Here is a 20,373-nt window from a genome sequence, read left to right as displayed (position 1 = left end):
TTCCCCTAGGTTACATGACAGGGATGTTCCCTTTCAAGGGAAGGAGTGAACAAGCACAGAGGCGAGGACACATCTTCTCAGTTTGGACATCAGCCAAATCCTTTATTTTCACACTACAGTAACATAAGCCTGTTTATATCTGTCTCAGCTCAGTTGTTATAGCTCATGACCTCACACTACACACTAAACCCTCTAATCTAGTGTCTACTGTAACTATTGACGCTATCCATGGTGGCGTTGCATCATACCAGGAAGAGAGCTAGAGAAAGAAAGAGATGGAGAATGGCTTTGCTAAACTGTTGCCAAGGAAACAAGCATGGCAACGGCGAGGCAGAGAACTTTCTGAGCTATTGATTAGCCTAACGACAACAAAACGCTAACCATATTTGTCTCCCAGCTGGACAGACAGAGAAGAAAGAGGTTGATAAAGAGGAACAAAGGGAAGAAGGAGGGAAGGAGACGGAGACGGAGAAGGAGACGGAGAAGGAGAAGGAGACGGAGACGGAGACGGAGAAGGAGACGGAGAAGGAGAAGGAGAAGGAGACGGAGACGGAGAAGGAGACGGAGAAGGAGAAGGAGACAGAGAAGGAGACGGAGAAGGAGACGGAGACGGAGAAGGAGAAGGAGACGGAGACGGAGAAGGAGACGGAGAAGGAGAAGGAGACGGAGAAGGAGAAGGAGAAGGAGACGGAGAAGGAGACGGAGACGGAGAAGGAGAAGGAGAAGGAGAAGGAGAAGGAGAAGGAGAAGGAGACGGAGACGGAGAAGGAGACGGAGAAGGAGAAGGAGACGGAGAAGGAGACGGAGAAGGAGACGGAGAAGGAGACGGAGAAGGAGAAGGAGACGGAGAAGGAGACGGAGAAGGAGACGGAGAAGGAGAAGGAGACGGAGAAGGAGAAGGAGACGGAGAAGGAGAAGGAGACGGAGAAGGAGACGGAGAAGGAGACGGAGAAGGAGACGGAGACGGAGAAGGAGACGGAGAAGGAGAAGGAGAAGGAGACGGAGAAGGAGACGGAGAAGGAGAAGGAGACGGAGAAGGAGACGGAGAAGGAGAAGGAGACGGAGACGGAGACGGAGAAGGAGACGGAGAAGGAGACGGAGAAGGAGACGGAGAAGGAGAAGGAGACGGAGAAGGAGACGGAGAAGGAGACGGAGAAGGAGAAGGAGACGGAGACGGAGACGGAGAAGGAGACGGAGAAGGAGACGGAGAAGGAGATGGAGACGGAAAAGAAGATGGAGAAGGAGACGGAGAAGGAGAAGGAGACGGAGAAGGAGACGGAGAAGGAGACGGAGACGGAAAAGAAGATGGAGAAGGAGACGGAGACGGAGAAGGAGACGGAGAAGGAGACGGAGAAGGAGACGGAGAAGGAGAGAGAGAAAGATGAAAGGTGTGTGTTTAAAGGCGAAAGGTCTTCTCTCTCTCTCTCTCTCTCTCTCTCTTTCTCTCTCTTTCTCTCCCCATCTCTCTCTCTCTCTTTCTCTCCCCATCTCTCCCCATCTCACTCACTCACTCACTCACTCACTCACTCACACACACACACACACACACACACACACACACACACACACACACACACACACACACACACACACACACACACACACACACACACACACACACACACACACACACCTTAAACACACACAAGCCTCAAACATAGTCATTCACAACTGTGAATGCTGAGATGTGCTGGTAGAGATTGTTGATGCTGCTTGTGTCTCAGTGCTGTCAGAGATAGCTAGTCTAGCCTTCAATCATTCTGATCTACAACCATTAGAAGTTCATGAACAGGATTTGAATGACAATAGCACAGGGATGCCGGGCATCATATCTTGAGATCTCTCACGCTGCTTTAATAAGGGGATGAAAGAGAAGAATAGAGACAGAGAGAGAGAGGAGAGAGAGAAAGAGAGAGTGTGAGAAAGAAATAGAGACATGAAGGGAGAGAGAGAAAGAGTGACTGACCCAAAATCAAGGAAATACCACAGTGTTCCATCACAGCAGCAAGATGTGTGACCTGTTGCCACAAGAAAAGGGGCAACCAGTGAAGAACACACACCATTGTACAACCTATATTTATCTTTATTTTCCCTTTTGTACTTTAACTATTTGCATATTATTACAACACTGTATAAAGACATAATGTGACATTTGAAATGGATTTATTCTTTTGGAACTTCTGTGAGTGTAATGTTTACTCTTACATTTTTCTAAAATGCTTATTTCACAAAGTGTTTAAAATATTTTTTCACTTGCTTCGACAATGTAAACACATGTTTCCCGTGCTGATAAAGCCAGTTAAATTGAGTATGGGACAGATGGAGACAAAGACAAAAGGAGAGGAAGGACACAACACATCTGAGCTCAAAGTATTCTCTAAGGCTACGGTATAGTAAAGTTGTATCATCACAACAATTATCTGGGTAAAATATTTTCTAGGAGCACGGGTGCTCCCAAATTAAATATCCAGGTCACACATCAAAATATTTAGGAGCATATATATATATATACATTTTTCTTTAACCTTTATTTAACTAGTCAGTTAAAGAACAAATTATTCTTTTCAATGACGGCTTAGGAACAGTGGGTTAACTGCCTGTTCAGGGGCAGAATGACAGATTTGTAACTTTTCGATCTAGCAATCTTCCGGTTACTAGTCCAACGCTCTAACGCTCTAGGCTACCTGCCGCCCGCTCTAACCACTAGGCTTCCTGCCGCCCGCTCTAACCACTAGGCTACCTGCCGCCCGCTCTAACCACTAGGCTACCTGCCGCCCGCTCTAACCACTAGACTACCTGCCGCCCTCTCTAACCACTAGGCTACCTGCCGCCCGCTCTAACCACTAGGCTACCTGCCGCCCGCTCTAACCACTAGGCTACCTGCCGCCCGCTCTAACCACTAGGCTACCTGCCGCCCGCTCTAACCACTAGGCTACCTGCCGCCCGCTCTAACCACTAGGCTACCTGCCTCCCGCTCTAACCACTAGGCTACCTGCCGCCCGCTCTAACCACTAGGCTACCTGCCGCCCGCTCTAACCACTAGGCTACCTGCCGCCCGCTCTAACCACTAGGCTACCTGACGCCCGCTCTAACCACTAGGCTACCTGCCGCCCGCTCTAACCACTAGGCTACCTGCCGCCCTCTCTAACCACTAGGCTACCTGACGCCCTCTCTAACCACTAGGCTACCTGCCGCCCTCTCTAACCACTAGGCTACCTGCCGCCCGCTCTAACCACTAGGCTACCTGACGCCCGCTCTAACCACTAGGCTACCTGCCGCCCGCTCTAACCACTAGGCTACCTGCCGCCCTCTCTAACCACTAGGCTACCTGCCGCCCGCTCTAACCACTAGGTTACCTGCCGCCAGGTCTGGGAGGGTGTCTCGCTGGTCTGGGCGGGGTGTCTATTAATCTGTTGCTCCTGTGTGAAGTGTTGGGTATATGTTTGAGAGCGATGTCCTTTAGATTCATGGCAAAGGTGCTTTGTAGAGGTGGGCCTGGTCATAGAGGCTGTTCAAGTCCAGGGTGGAGTGGTGGGCCAGAAAAACATTTGGTTTTGAGGCACAGTCACGGGAAATACTTGCGTTTACCCGCTGTATTGTGGCAGGGTGGAAGTCTTTTCGTGGTAGCAGGGTGGAGATAACCACTTGTGCCTTGGGGAAAGTAGATCAAGCTTTTTCAATCACTCCCTTCAGTGCTGTGGCCACCTTTTCCTGCTGTGCTCTCAGGTCGTTTGTGCCTGTGTGTATTATTATGTGGCTGGGTGACCCAGTTGGTCTTCTGACAGAAGGTCTAGGGCGTGCTGGGTGCTTGGACACACTGTGTTTGGGGAAAAATGCGTTTTTCTTGTATATATTTCCCATTTGAGTCCATAAGGAGTACAATCTGTGTCTTGTGTATGTCCTCAGTGGGTGTGTGTGGGGGGGGAGCTGTCAGGAGGGCTGTCAGGGTGGCTGATGGGGGGTGCTCAGAGGGGGTGAGATCCCCTGGGCTTGGGATTCTTCATTTGTCTGTTCTGCTGTGATGTCGACGCTATGGTCAGGGTCTGGGGTGGACCATTCTGTTGTGGTATCGAGACTTTTGTCGGGAGCTGAGGTGGGCTGTTCTGCTGGCTTCTCTGTGGGGGTGGCCACCTCTCCAGTGGGTTGTTCTGTCACACGCCATCCCCCTCACCCTCTCCTCCATCCCCTTCACCCTCTCCTCCATCCCCCTCAACCTCTCCTCCAGCAGTCCGACCCTCTCCAGTGCTCTGTTCTTCTCTTGCTCCTGCTCTTTCTCCTGTTGAAGTTGTCTCACCACTGTCCAGAGTGCAGATATGTCTCTCTCCACCTCCAGCACTCCGGGTCTGGTTAACAGGGTTTTGTTGTGCTGGTCTGTTGTCTGGGTTGACTTTCCGCTGGGGATGGCTCGTCTGTGGGGTTATATAATGTAGAGGTCTGGTCTGACCCGCTCGGGGTGGGGGTATCTTTCTCAAGGGAGAGCTTCTCCTGCTGGGCTAATTCTTTGATTAGGTGAAAGTCCATCTGAAACTGTTTGAGGTTGCCCTGTACCAATACTGTTCCAGACTCATAGAGATTTATATTAGCTGACTCAGAGAGGTGTTTTCAGGTTTGTGTTGTTTTCAAGAGCCTTTGCTGTATAGCGTTGGAATAATAATCTTTGGTCGTTGTAAGCCTTCCAGGTCATTCTGTAATTCCTTCCAAAATCAGGTTGTAGGTTATGAGTTTTGAATTGGAGTGAAGGTTATGTTGTGGAGGGTAGTATCCTGTATATGTCCTGGTGACATAGTGTTGTGGAGGGTAGTATCCTGTATATGTCCTGGTGACATGCTGAAGGTTATGTTGTGGAGGGTAGGATCCTGAATATGTCCTGGTGACATAGTGTTGTGGAGGGTAGTATCCTGTATATGTCCTGGTGACATAGTGTTGTAGAGGGTAGTATCCTGTATATGTCCTGGTGACATAGTGTTGTGGAGGGTAGTATCCTGTATATGTCCTGGTGACATAGTGAAGGTTATGTTGTGGAGGGTAGTATCCTGTATATGTCCTGGTGACATAGTGTTGTGGACGGTAGTATCCTGTATATGTCCTGGTGACATAGTGTTGTACAGGGTAGTATCCTGTATATGTCCTGGTGACATAGTGTTGTGGAGGGTAGTATCCTGAATATGTCCTGGTGACATAGTGTTGTGGAGGGTAGTATCCTGTATACAGTGCCTTGCGAAAGTATTCGGCCCCCTTGAACTTTGCGACCTTTTGCCACATTTCAGGCTTCAAACATAAAGATATAAAACTATATTTTTTTGTGAAGAATCAACAACAAGTGGGACACAATCATGAAGTGGAACGACATTTATTGGATATTTCAAACTTTTTTAACAATTCAAAAACTGAAAAATTGGGCGTGCAAAATTATTCAGCCCCTTTACTTTCAGTGCAGCAAACTCTCTCCAGAAGTTCAGTGAGGATCTCTGAATGATCCAATGTTGACCTAAATGACTAATGATGATAAATACAATCCACCTGTGTGTAATCAAGTCTCCGTATAAATGCACCTGCACTGTGATAGTCTCAGAGGTCCGTTAAAAGCGCAGAGAGCATCATGAAGAACAAGGAACACACCAGGCAGGTCCGAGATACTGTTGTGAAGAAGTTTAAAGCCGGATTTGGATACAAAAAGATTTCCCAAGCTTTAAACATCCCAAGGAGCACTGTGCAAGCGATAATATTGAAATGGAAGGAGTATCAGACCACTGCAAATCTACCAAGACCTGGCCGTCCCTCTAAACTTTCAGCTCATACAAGGAGAAGACTGATCAGAGATGCAGCCAAGAGGCCCATGATCACTCTGGATGAACTGCAGAGATCTACAGCTGAGGTGGGAGACTCTGTCCATAGGACAACAATCAGTCGTATATTGCACAAATCTGGCCTTTATGGAAGAGTGGCAAGAAGAAAGCCATTTCTTAAAGATATCCATAAAAAGTGTTGTTTAAAGTTTGCCACAAGCCACCTGGGAGACACACCAAACATGTGGAAGAAGGTGCTCTGGTCAGATGAAACCAAAATTGAACTTTTTGGCAACAATGCAAAACGTAATGTTTGGCGTAAAAGCAACACAGCACTGTCAAACATGGTGGTGGCAGCATCATGGTTTGGGCCTGCTTTTCTTCAGCAGGGACAGGGAAGATGGTTAAAATTGATGGGAAGATGGATGGAGCCAAATACAGGACCATTCTGGAAGAAAACCTGATGGAGTCTGCAAAAGACCTGAGACTGGGACGGAGATTTGTCTTCCAACAAGACAATGATCCAAAACATAAAGCAAAATCTACAATGGAATGGTTCAAAAATAAACATATCCAGGTGTTAGAATGGCCAAGTCAAAGTCCAGACCTGAATCCAATCGAGAATCTGTGGAAAGAACTGAAAACTGCTGTTCACAAATGCTCTCCATCCAACCTCACTGAGCTCGAGCTGTTTTGCAAGGAGGAATGGGAAAAAATTTCAGTCTCTCGATGTGCAAAACTGATAGAGACATACCCCAAGCGACTTACAGCTGTAATCGCAGCAAAAGGTGGCGCTACAAAGTATTAACTTAAGGGGGCTGAATAATTTTGCACGCCCAATTTTTCAGTTTTTGATTTGTTAAAAAAGTTTGAAATATCCAATAAATGTCGTTCCACTTCATGATTGTGTCCCACTTGTTGTTGATTCTTCACAAAAAAATACAGTTTTATATCTTTATGTTTGAAGCCTGAAATGTGGCAAAAGGTCGCAAAGTTCAAGAGGGCCGAATACTTTCGCAAGGCACTGTATGTCCTGGTGACATAGTGCTGTAGAGGGTAGTATCCTGTATATGTCCTGGTGACATAGTGTTGTAGAGGGTAGTATCCTGTATATGTCCTGGTGACATAGTGTTGTGGAGGGTAGTATCCTTTATATGTCCTGGTGACATAGTGAAGGTTATGTTGTGGAGGGTAGTATCCTGTTTATGTCCTGGTGACATAGTGTTGTGGAGGGTAGTATTCTGTATATGTCCTGGTGACATAGTGTTGTGGAGGGTAGTATCCTGTATATGTCCTGGTGACATGGTGTTGTAGAGGGTAGTATCCTGTATATGTCCTGGTGACATAGTGTTGTAGAGGGTAGTATCCTGTATATGTCCTGGTGACATAGTGTTGTGGAGGGTAGTATCCTGTATATGTCCTGGTGACATAGTGTTGTGGAGGGTAGTATCCTGTATATGTCCTGGTGACATGGTGAAGGTTATGTTGTGGAGGGTAGTATCCTGTATATGTCCTGGTGACATAGTGTTGTGGAGGGTAGTATCCTGTATATGTCCTGGTGACATAGTGTTGTGGAGGGTAGTATCCTGTATATGTCCTGGTGACATAGAGTTGTGGAGGGTAGTATCCTGTATATGTCATGGTGACATAGTGGAGGGTAGAATCCTGTATATGTCCTGGTGACATAGTGTTGTAGAGGGTAGTATCCTGTATATGTCCTGGTGACATAGTGTTGTGGAGGGTAGTATCCTGTATATGTCCTGGTGACATAGTGTTGTGGAGGGTAGTATCCTGTATATGTCCTGGTGACATAGTGCTGTAGAGGGTAGTATCCTGTATATGTCCTGGTGACATAGTGTTGTGGAGGGTAGTATCCTGTATATGTCCTGGTGACATGGTGAAGGTTATGTTGTGGAGGGTAGTATCCTGTATATGTCCTGGTGACATAGTGTTGTGGAGGGTAGTATCCTGTATATGTCCTGTTGACATAGTGTTGTGGAGGGTAGTATCCTGTATATGTCCTGGTGACATAGAGTTATGGAGGGTAGTATCCTGTATATGTCATGGTGACATAGTGGAGGGTAGAATCCTGTATATGTTCCTGACAAGAAATCTAAGTTTATCTAAATCTATTTTTTGATTTTTTATTCAGGAGCTCAACTGATCATGACCTGATCTCTCTCTCTCTCACACATACAAAATACATATATATATATAGAGAGAAAATAAGTAGAGTAGAGGAGAATAGATGTGGATTCACAAATGGCTAGTCTTTTAGAGTAGATGGGAAGTGACATCAGTCACAGTGAGTTAAAGCATCACTGTAGAGTGAACGGGAGATGGCAGGAGTTATTTAAGCATCACTGTAGAGTGAACGGGAGATGGCAGGAGTTATTTAAGCATCACTGTAGAGTGAACGGGAGATGGAAGGAGTTATTTAAGCATCACTGTAGAGTGAACGGGAGATGGCAGGAGTTAAAACATCTCATGGCTGGGGGCAGTATTGAGTAGTTTGGATGAACAAGGTGCCCAGATGTGCCCAGAGTAAACTGCCTGCTCCTCAGTCCCAGTTGCTAATATATGCATATTATTAGTATATTTGGATAGAAAACACTCTGAAGGTTCTAAAACTGTTTGAATGATGTCTGTGAGTATAACAGAACTCATATGGCAAGCAAAAACCTGAGAAAAAAATCCAACCAGGAAGTGGAAAATCTGACGTTGGTCGTTTTTCAACTCATTCCCTATTGGTCATGTTGCACTTCCTAAGGCCTCCACTAGATGTCAACCATCTTTAGAACCTTGTTTGAGACTTCTACTGTTAAGTGGGGCCAAATGAGAGGGGAATGAGTCAGAGGTCTGTCAGAATGCTTTGAGCTCGTGACGCTCGTTCACGTGAGAGGTAGCTCTCGTTCCATTGCTTTTCTACAGACTAAGGAATTCTCCGGTTGGAACATTATTGAAGATTTATGTCAAAAACATCCTCAAGATAGATTCTATACATCGTTTGACATGTTTCTACGGACTGTAACGGAACTTTTTGACATTTCGTCTGCATCTAGTGAACGCGCTTCGTGAGTTTTGATTTGTTTATCAAACGCGCTAACAAAATAAGCTATTTGGACATAAATTATGGACATTACCGAACAAAACAAACATTTACCGTGGAACTGGGATTCCTGGGAGTGCATTCTGATGAAGATCATCAAAGGTAAGTGAATATTTATGATGTTATTTCTGACTTCTGTTGACTGCACAATATGGCGGATATCTGTTTGGGTTGTTTTGTCTCTGAGCGTCGTACTCAGATTATTGCATGGTGTGCTTTTTCCGTAAAGCTTTTTTGTAATCTGACATAGCGGTTGCATTAAGGAGAAGTGTATCTAAAGTTCCATGTATAACACTTGTATTTTCATCTACATTTATAATGAGTATTTCGGTAAATTGATGTGGCTCTCTGCAAAATAGTGAAGACATCAAAACAATGAAATAACGCATATGGAATCATGTAGTAACCAAAAAAGTGTTAAACAAATCAAAATACATTTTATATTTGAGATTCTTCAAAGTAGCCACCCTTTGCCTTGATGAAAGCTTTGCACACTCTTGACATTCTCTCAACCAGCTTCATGAGGTAGTCACCTGGAATGCATTTCAATTAACAGGTGTGCCTTTCCTTAATAAGCATTAATTGCACAAATTCACTTGTAACAAGGCACACCTGTATACTACAAATGCACACACATACTCATACCGACACAATACATGTACATATCAATCTCAAATACCTTATTATTATCTATCCTGATGCCTAGTCACTTTACCCTGCCTTCATGTACATATCTACCTCAAATACCTTATTATTATCTATCCTGATGCCTAGTCACTTTACCCTGCCTTCATGTACATATCTAAGTCAAATACATCGTACCTATGCACATTGGTCTGGTACTGGTACTCCCTGTATATAGCTCCACATTGATCTGGAACTTCCTGTATATAGCTTCACATTGATCTGGTACTTCCTGTATATAGCTCCACATCGATCTGGTACTTCCTGTATATAGCTTCACATTGATCTGGTACTTCCTGTATATAGCTCCACATTGATCTGGTACTCCCTGTTTATAGCTCCACATTGATCTGGTACTGGTACTCCCTGTATATAGCTCCACATTGATCTGGTACTTCCTGTATATAGCTCCACATTGATCTGCTACTTCCTGTATACAGCTCCACATTGATCTGGTACTTCCTGTATACAGCTCCACATTGATCTGGTACTTCCTGTAAAATGCTCCACATTGATCTGGTACTTCCTGTATATAGCTTCACATTGAACTGGTACTTCCTGTAAAATGCTCCACATTGATCTGGTACTTCCTGTATATAGCCTACACATTGATCTGGTACTTCCTGTATATCGCTCCACATTGATCTGGTACTTCCTGTATATGGCTCCACATTGATCTGGTACTTCCTGTATATAGCTCCACATTGATTTGGTACTTCCTGTATATAGCTCCACATCGATCTGGTACTTCCTAGATATGGTACTTCCTACAGATGCACAATCGAGAGCATCCTGTAGGACTGTATCACCGCCTGGTACGGCAACTGCTCCGCCCTCAACCATAAGGCTCTCCAGAGGGTATTGAGGTCTGCACAACGCATCACCGGGGGCAAACTACCTGTCCTCCAGGACACCTACACCACCCGATGTCACAGGAAGGCCATAAAGATCATCAAGGACAACAACCACCCGAGCCACTGCCTGTTCACCCCGCTATCATCCAGAAGGCGAGGTCAGTACAGGTGCATCAAAGCTGGGACCGAGAGACTGAAAAACAGCTTCTATCTCAAGGCCATCAGACTGTTAAACAGCCACCACTAACATTGAGTGGCTGCTGCCAACACACTGACTCAACTCCAGCCACTTTAATAATGGGAATTGATGGAAATTGATGTAAAATATATCACTAGCCACTTTAAACAATGCTACTTAATATAATGTCTACATATACCCTACATTATTCATCTCATATGTATATGTATATACTGTACTCTATATCATCTACTGCATCTTTATGTAATACATGTATCACTAGCCACTTTAAACTATGCCACTTTGTTTACATACCCTACATTACTCATCTCATATGTATATTCTGTACTCGATACCATCTAATGCATCTTGCCTATGCCGTTCTGTACCATCACTCATTAATATCTTTATGTACATATTCTTTATCCCTTTACACTTGTGTGTATAAGGTTGTAGTTGTGGAATTGTTAGGTTAGATTACTCGTTGGTTATTACTGCACTAGAAGCACAAGCATTTCGCTACACTCGCATTAACATCTGCTAACCATGTGTATGTGACAAATACATTTGATTTGATTTCCTGTGTTTTTTATTCCTCTTGTATTATTATTAAAATCAAATATACATTTTTAAAACTGCATCGTTGGGAAGGGCTCATAAGCAAACATTTCACGGTAAAGTCTACACCCGTTGTACTCAGCGCGTGTGACAAATACAATTTGATTTGACACACACAAACGCACACAAACACACACACACACACACACACACACACACACACACACGTAATAGCCTCATGAAAGGACAATTGCAAATAAGCATGGTGCTTCATTGTGTTTCGCCCCTGCAGGGCTGACAAAGCAAAAGGGAGAGCGAGGTCTTGGATATTAAGGTCTTGGATATTAAGGTCTTGGATATTTGAGCTACACTTGACCCCTACCGTGTAATGTCCTAAATTACATTTCTGACTGACCGTGGAACACAAAGGAATTGAGTGAAAGTGATATCACTGTATAGAGCTGATTGCTGCATGCCTGTTTTCTTAGACAATACGTCATCAATGCAGAAAGAGTGTTTTTATAGCTGAATTAAGGCAGAATAAGAGTGTTTTTATAGCTGAATTAAGGCAGAATACGAGTGTTTTTGTTGCTGAATTAAGGCAGAATACGAGTGTTTTTGTTGCTAAATTCTGGTGTTTTTGTAGAGATGACAGATTTGTGTATGTAATGGAAAATGCATGCTTTGTTGAGTTATATACTACCAGGCTTTGTTGAGGAATATACTACCAGGCTTTGATGAGGAATATACTACCAGGCTTTGTTGAGGAATATACTACCAGGCTTTGTTGAGGAATATGTTACCAGGCTTTGTTGAGGAATATGCTACCAGGCTTTGTTGAGGAATATACTACCAGGCTTTGATGAGGAATATACTACCAGGCTTTGTTGAGGAATATACTACCAGGCTTTGTTGAGGAATATACTACCAGGCTTTGATGAGGAATATACTACCAGGCTTTGATGAGGAATATACTACCAGGCTTTGTTGAGGAATATACTACCAGGCTTTGTTGAGGAATATGTTACCAGGCTTTGTTGAGGAATATGCTACCAGGCTTTGTTGAGGAATATACTACCAGGCTTTGATGAGGAATATACTACCAGGCTTTGTTGAGGAATATACTACCAGGCTTTGTTGAGGAATATGCTACCAGGCTTTGATGAGGAATATACTACCAGGCTTTGTTGAGGAATATACTACCAGGCTTTGATGAGGAATATACTACCAGGCTTTGATGAGGAATATACTACCAGGCTTTGTTGAGGAATATACTACCAGGCTTTGTTGAGGAATATACTACCAGGCTTTGTTGAGGAATATACTACCAGGCTTTGTTGAGGAATATACTACCAGGCTTTGTTGAGGAATATACTACCAGGCTTTGTTGAGGAATATGCTACCAGGCTTTGTTGAGTTATATACTACCAGGCTTTGTTGAGGAATATACTACCAGGCTTTGTTGAGGAATATACTACCAGGCTTTGTTGAGGAATATGCTACCAGGCTTTGTTGAGTTATATATTACCAGGCTTTGATGAGGAATATACTACCAGGCTTTGTTGAGGAATATGCTACCAGGCTTTGTTGAGGAATATACTACCAGGCTTTGATGAGGAATATACTACCAGGCTTTGTTGAGGAATATACTACCAGGCTTTGTTGAGGAATATGCTACCAGGCTTTGTTGAGGAATATACTACCAGGCTTTGTTGAGGAATATACTACCAGGCTTTGTTGAGGAATATACTACCAGGCTTTGTTGAGGAATATGCTACCAGGCTTTGTTGAGGAATATACTACCAGGCTTTGATGAGGAATATACTACCAGGCTTTGTTGAGGAATATACTACCAGGCTTTGTTGAGGAATATACTACCAGGCTTTGTTGAGGAATATACTACCAGGCTTTGTTGAGGAATATACTACCAGGCTTTGTTGAGGAATATACTACCAGGCTTTGTTGAGTTATATACTACCAGGCTTTGTTGAGGAATATGTTACCAGGCTTTGATGAGGAATATACTACCAGGCTTTGATGAGGAATATACTACCAGGCTTTGTTGAGGAATATACTACCAGGCTTTGTTGAGGAATATGCTGCCAGGCTTTGATGAGGAATATACTACCAGGCTTTGTTGAGGAATATACTACCAGGCTTTGATGAGGAATATACTACCAGGCTTTGATGAGGAATATACTACCAGGCTTTGTTGAGGAATATACTACCAGGCTTTGTTGAGGAATATACTACCAGGCTTTGTTGAGGAATATGCTACCAGGCTTTGTTGAGTTATATACTACCAGGCTTTGTTGAGGAATATACTACCAGGCTTTGTTGAGGAATATACTACCAGGCTTTGTTGAGGAATATGCTACCAGGCTTTGTTGAGTTATATATTACCAGGCTTTGATGAGGAATATACTACCAGGCTTTGTTGAGGAATATGCTACCAGGCTTTGTTGAGGAATATACTACCAGGCTTTGATGAGGAATATACTACCAGGCTTTGTTGAGGAATATACTACCAGGCTTTGTTGAGGAATATGCTACCAGGCTTTGTTGAGGAATATACTACCAGGCTTTGTTGAGGAATATACTACCAGGCTTTGTTGAGGAATATACTACCAGGCTTTGTTGAGGAATATGCTACCAGGCTTTGTTGAGGAATATACTACCAGGCTTTGATGAGGAATATACTACCAGGCTTTGTTGAGGAATATACTACCAGGCTTTGTTGAGGAATATACTACCAGGCTTTGTTGAGGAATATACTACCAGGCTTTGTTGAGGAATATACTACCAGGCTTTGTTGAGGAATATACTACCAGGCTTTGTTGAGGAATATACTACCAGGCTTTGTTGAGGAATATGCTACCAGGCTTTGTTGAGGAATATACTACCAGGCTTTGTTGAGGAATATACTACCAGGCTTTGTTGAGGAATATACTACCAGGCTTTGTTGAGGAATATACTACCAGGCTTTGTTGAGGAATATACTACCAGGCTTTGTTGAGGAATATACTACCAGGCTTTGTTGAGGAATATACTACCAGGCTTTGTTGAGGAATATACTACCAGGCTTTGTTGAGGAATATACTACCAGGCTTTGTTTAGTTATATACTACCAGGCTTTGTTGAGGAATATACTACCAGGCTTTGTTGAGGAATATACTACCAGGCTTTGTTGAGGAATATACTACCAGGCTTTGTTGAGGAATATACTACCAGGCTTTGTTGAGGAATATGCTACCAGGCTTTGTTGAGTTATATACTACCAGGCTTTGTTGAGGAATATACTACCAGGCTTTGTTGAGGAATATGCTACCAGGCTTTGTTGAGGAATATACTACCAGGCTTTGTTGAGGAATATGCTACCAGTCTTTGTTGAGGAATATACTACCAGGCTTTGTTGAGGAATATACTACCAGGCTTTGTTGAGGAATATACTACCAGGCTTTGTTGACGAATATGCTACCAGGCTTTGTAAATAATATGTACGTAAGGATATTTGAGTGTCATTATTATGTCTCAACACTCTGGTACCGCACGTGAATCATTGTTGTAACTACTGAATGTATTAATATGTGAGTACCGTGGTTGAGCTCGCGGGCTGCATTTCTCTGTTGAATTATTCTCTTTAGAGTAGCAGGTAAAACATTTATAACCGGTCTGGTAATAATCACAGCTATTTGTTTTCATGTTATGAGGTGTGGAGAGTTAGGCAGCATTCCCATGATCAGAGGTGCATGTTTAACCTCTGTGTACAAGATTTCCAATTGAGTGTGTGTGTGTGTGTGTGTGTGTGTGTGTTTGTGTTTCCATGTGGTGTTGTGGGTATCTCCGTTCCTGCTCCCCTCCACATCCCCTCCTCAGCAACACAAAGAGAACAGATTCACATTACTCTACAGACAGACAGACCCACGTTACTCTACAGACAGACAGACCCACGTTACTCTACAGACAGACAGACCCACGTTACTCTACAGACAGACCCACATTACTCTACAGACAGACAGACCCACATTACTCTACAGACAGACAGACCCACGTTACTCTACAGACAGACTCACGCTACTCTACAGACAGACCCACGTTACTCTACAGACAGACAGACCCACGTTACTCTACAGACAGACAGACCCACGTTACTCTACAGACAGACAGACCCACATTACTCTACAGACAGACAGACCCACGTTACTCTACAGACAGACAGACCCACGTTACTCTACAGACAGACCCACATTACTCTACAGACAGACAGACCCACGTTACTCTACAGACAGACCCACGTTACTCTACAGACAGACCCACGTTACTCTACAGAGAGACCCACGTTACTCTACAGACAGACAGACCCACATTACTCTACAGACAGACAGACCCACGTTACTCTACAGACAGACAGACCCACATTACTCTACAGACAGACAGACCCACATTACTCTACAGACAGACAGACCCACGTTATTCTACAGAAAGACAGACCCACATTACTCTACAGACAGACAGACCCACGTTACTCTACAGACAGACAGACCCACATTACTCTACAGACAGACAGACCCACATTACACTACAGACAGACAGACCCACATTACTCTACAGACAGACAGACCCACATGACTCTACAGACAGACAGACCCACATTACTCTACAGACAGACAGAACCACATTACTCTACAGACAGACAGACCCACGTTACTCTACAGACAGACAGACCCACATTACTCTACAGACAGACAGACCCACGTTACTCTACAGACAGACAGACCCACATTACTCTACAGACAGACAGACCCACATTACACTACAGACAGACAGACCCACATTACTCTACAGACAGACAGACCCACATTACACTACAGACAGACAGACCCACATTACTCTACAGACAGACAGACCCACATGACTCTACAGACAGACAGACCCACATTACTCTACAGACAGACAGAACCACATTACTCTACAGACAGACAGACCCACGTTACTCTACAGACAGACAGACCCACATTACTCTACAGACAGACAGACCCACGTTACTCTACAGACAGACAGACCCACATTACTCTACAGACAGACAGACCCACATTACACTACAGACAGACAGACCCACATTACTCTACAGACAGACAGACCCACGTTACTCTACAGACAGACAGACCCACATTACTCTACAGACAGACAGACCCACATGACTCTACAGACAGACAGACCCACATTACTCTACAGACAGACAGAACCACATTACTCTACAGACAGACAGACCCACATTACTCTACAGACAGACAGACCCACGTTACTCTACAGACAGACAGACCCACGTTACTCTACAGACAGACAGACCCACGTTACTCTACAGACAGACAGACCCACATTACTCTACAGACAGACAGACCCACATTACTCTACAGACAGACAGACCCACGTTACTCTACAGACAGACAGACCCACGTTACTCTACAGACAGACAGACCCACATTACTCTACAGACAGACAGACCCACATTACTCTACAGACAGACAGACCCACGTTACTCTACAGACAGACAGACCCACATTACTCTACAGACAGACAGACCCACATTACTCTACAGACAGACAGACCCACGTTACTCTACAGACAGACAGACCCACGTTACTCTACAGACAGACAGACCCACGTTACTCTACAGACAGACAGACCCACATTACTCTACAGACAGACAGACCCACATTACTCTACAGACAGACAGACCCACGTTACTCTACAGACAGACAGACCCACATTACTCTACAGACAGACAGACCCACATTACTCTACAGACAGACCCACGTTACTCTACAGACAGACCCACATTACTCTACAGACAGACAGACCCACATTACTCACAGACAGACAGACCCACATTACTCTACAGACAGACAGACCCACGTTACTCTACAGACAGACAGACCCACGTTACTCTACAGACAGACAGACCCACATTACTCTACAGACAGACAGACCCACATTACTCTACAGACAGACAGACCCACATTACTCTACAGACAGACCCACGTTACTCTACAGACAGACCCACATTACTCTACAGACAGACAGACCTACATTACTCTACAGACAGACAGACCCACATTACTCTACAGACAGACAGACCCACATTACTCTACAGACAGACAGACCCACATTACTCTACAGACAGACAGACCCACGTTACTCTACAGACAGACCCACATTACTCTACAGACAGACAGACCCACATTACTCTACAGACAGACAGACCCACGTTACTCTACAGACAGACAGACCCACGTTACTCTACAGACAGACAGACCCACATTACTCTACAGACAGACAGACCCACATTACTCTACAGACAGACAGACCCACATTACTCTACAGACAGACCCACGTTACTCTACAGACAGACCCACATTACTCTACAGACAGACAGACCCACGTTACTCTACAGACAGACAGACCCACATTACTCTACAGACAGACAGACCCACATTACTCTACAGACAGACAGACCCACATTACTCTACAGACAGACAGACCCACGTTACTCTACAGACAGACAGACCCACGTTACTCTACAGACAGACAGACCCACGTTACTCTACAGACAGACCCACGTTACTCTACAGACAGACAGACCCACAATACTCTACAGACAGACAGACCCACGTTACTCTACAGACAGACAGACCCAGATTACTCTACAGACAGACAGACCCACATTACTCTACAGACAGACAGACCCACGTTACTCTACAGACAGACAGACCCACGTTACTCTACAGACAGACAGACCCACATTACTCTACAGACAGACAGACCCACGTTACTCTACAGACAGACAGACCCACGTTACTCTACAGACAGACAGACCCACATTACTCTACAGACAGACAGACCCACATGACTCTACAGACAGACAGACCCACATTACTCTACAGACAGACAGAACCACATTACTCTACAGACAGACAGACCCACATTACTCTACAGACAGACAGACCCACGTTACTCTACAGACAGACAGACCCACGTTACTCTACAGACAGACAGACCCACGTTACTCTACAGACAGACAGACCCACATTACTCTACAGACAGACAGACCCACATTACTCTACAGACAGACAGACACACGTTACTCTACAGACAGACAGACCCACGTTACTCTACAGACAGACAGACCCACATTACTCTACAGACAGACAGACCCACATTACTCTACAGACAGACAGACCCACGTTACTCTACAGACAGACAGACCCACATTACTCTACAGACAGACAGACCCACATTACTCTACAGACAGACAGACCCACGTTACTCTACAGACAGACAGACCCACGTTACTCTACAGACAGACAGACCCACGTTACTCTACAGACAGACAGACCCACATTACTCTACAGACAGACAGACCCACATTACTCTACAGACAGACAGACCCACGTTACTCTACAGACAGACAGACCCACATTACTCTACAGACAGACAGACCCACATTACTCTACAGACAGACCCAAGTTACTCTACAGACAGACCCACATTACTCTACAGACAGACAGACCCACATTACTCACAGACAGACAGACCCACATTACTCTACAGACAGACAGACCCACGTTACTCTACAGACAGACAGACCCACGTTACTCTACAGACAGACCCACATTACTCTACAGACAGACAGACCCACGTTACTCTACAGACAGACCCACGTTACTCTACAGACAGACCCACGTTACTCTACAGAGAGACCCACGTTACTCTACAGACAGACAGACCCACATTACTCTACAGACAGACAGACCCACGTTACTCTACAGACAGACAGACCCACATTACTCTACAGACAGACAGACCCACATTACTCTACAGACAGACAGACCCACGTTATTCTACAGAAAGACAGACCCACATTACTCTACAGACAGACAGACCCACGTTACTCTACAGACAGACAGACCCACATTACTCTACAGACAGACAGACCCACATTACACTACAGACAGACAGACCCACATTACTCTACAGACAGACAGACCCACATGACTCTACAGACAGACAGACCCACATTACTCTACAGACAGACAGAACCACATTACTCTACAGACAGACAGACCCACGTTACTCTACAGACAGACAGACCCACATTACTCTACAGACAGACAGACCCACGTTACTCTACAGACAGACAGACCCACGTTACTCTACAGACAGACAGACCCACGTTACTCTACAGACAGACAGACCCACGTTACTCTACAGACAGACAGACCCACGTTACTCTACAGACAGACAGACCCACGTTACTCTACAGACAGACAGACCCACATTACTCTACAGACAGACAGACCCACATTACTCTACAGACAGACAGACCCACATTACTCTACAGACAGACAGACCCACATTACTCTACAGACAGACAGACCCACATTACTCTACAGACAGACAGACCCACATTACTCTACAGACAGACAGACCCACGTTACTCTACAGACAGACCCACATTACTCTACAGACAGACAGACCCACATTACTCTACAGACAGACAGACCCACGTTACTCTACAGACAGACAGACCCACGTTACTCTACAGACAGACAGACCCACATTACTCTACAGACAGACAGACCCACATTACTCTACAGACAGACAGACCCACATTACTCTACAGACAGACCCACGTTACTCTACAGACAGACCCACATTACTCTACAGACAGACAGACCCACGTTACTCTACAGACAGACAGACCCACATTACTCTACAGACAGACAGACCCACATTACTCTACAGACAGACAGACCCATATTACTCTACAGACAGACAGACCCACGTTACTCTACAGACAGACAGACCCACGTTACTCTACAGACAGACAGACCCACGTTACTCTACAGACAGACCCACGTTACTCTACAGACAGACAGACCCACATTACTCTACAGACAGACAGACCCACGTTACTCTACAGACAGACAGACCCAGATTACTCTACAGACAGACAGACCCACATTACTCTACAGACAGACAGACCCACGTTACTCTACAGACAGACAGACCCCCGTTACTCTACAGACAGACAGACCCACGTTACTCTACAGACAGACAGACCCACGTTACTCTACAGACAGACAGACCCACGTTACTCTACAGACAGACAGACCCACATTACTCTACAGACAGACAGACCCA

General features: G+C 44.8%; 1 protein-coding gene across 5 annotated transcripts in view; it reads right to left on the bottom strand.

Moving 5' to 3' along the window:
- Positions 1–20,373, bottom strand: part of LOC110496750 (CYFIP-related Rac1 interactor A) — a 101,621-nt gene that overhangs the window by 36,962 nt on the left and 44,286 nt on the right. The window lies entirely within an intron of this gene.

Source organism: Oncorhynchus mykiss, chromosome 18 (genome assembly GCF_013265735.2).
Source record: "Oncorhynchus mykiss isolate Arlee chromosome 18, USDA_OmykA_1.1, whole genome shotgun sequence".
Classification (NCBI taxonomy): domain Eukaryota; kingdom Metazoa; phylum Chordata; class Actinopteri; order Salmoniformes; family Salmonidae; genus Oncorhynchus; species Oncorhynchus mykiss.
This window is presented reverse-complemented; position numbering and strand designations above follow the sequence as displayed.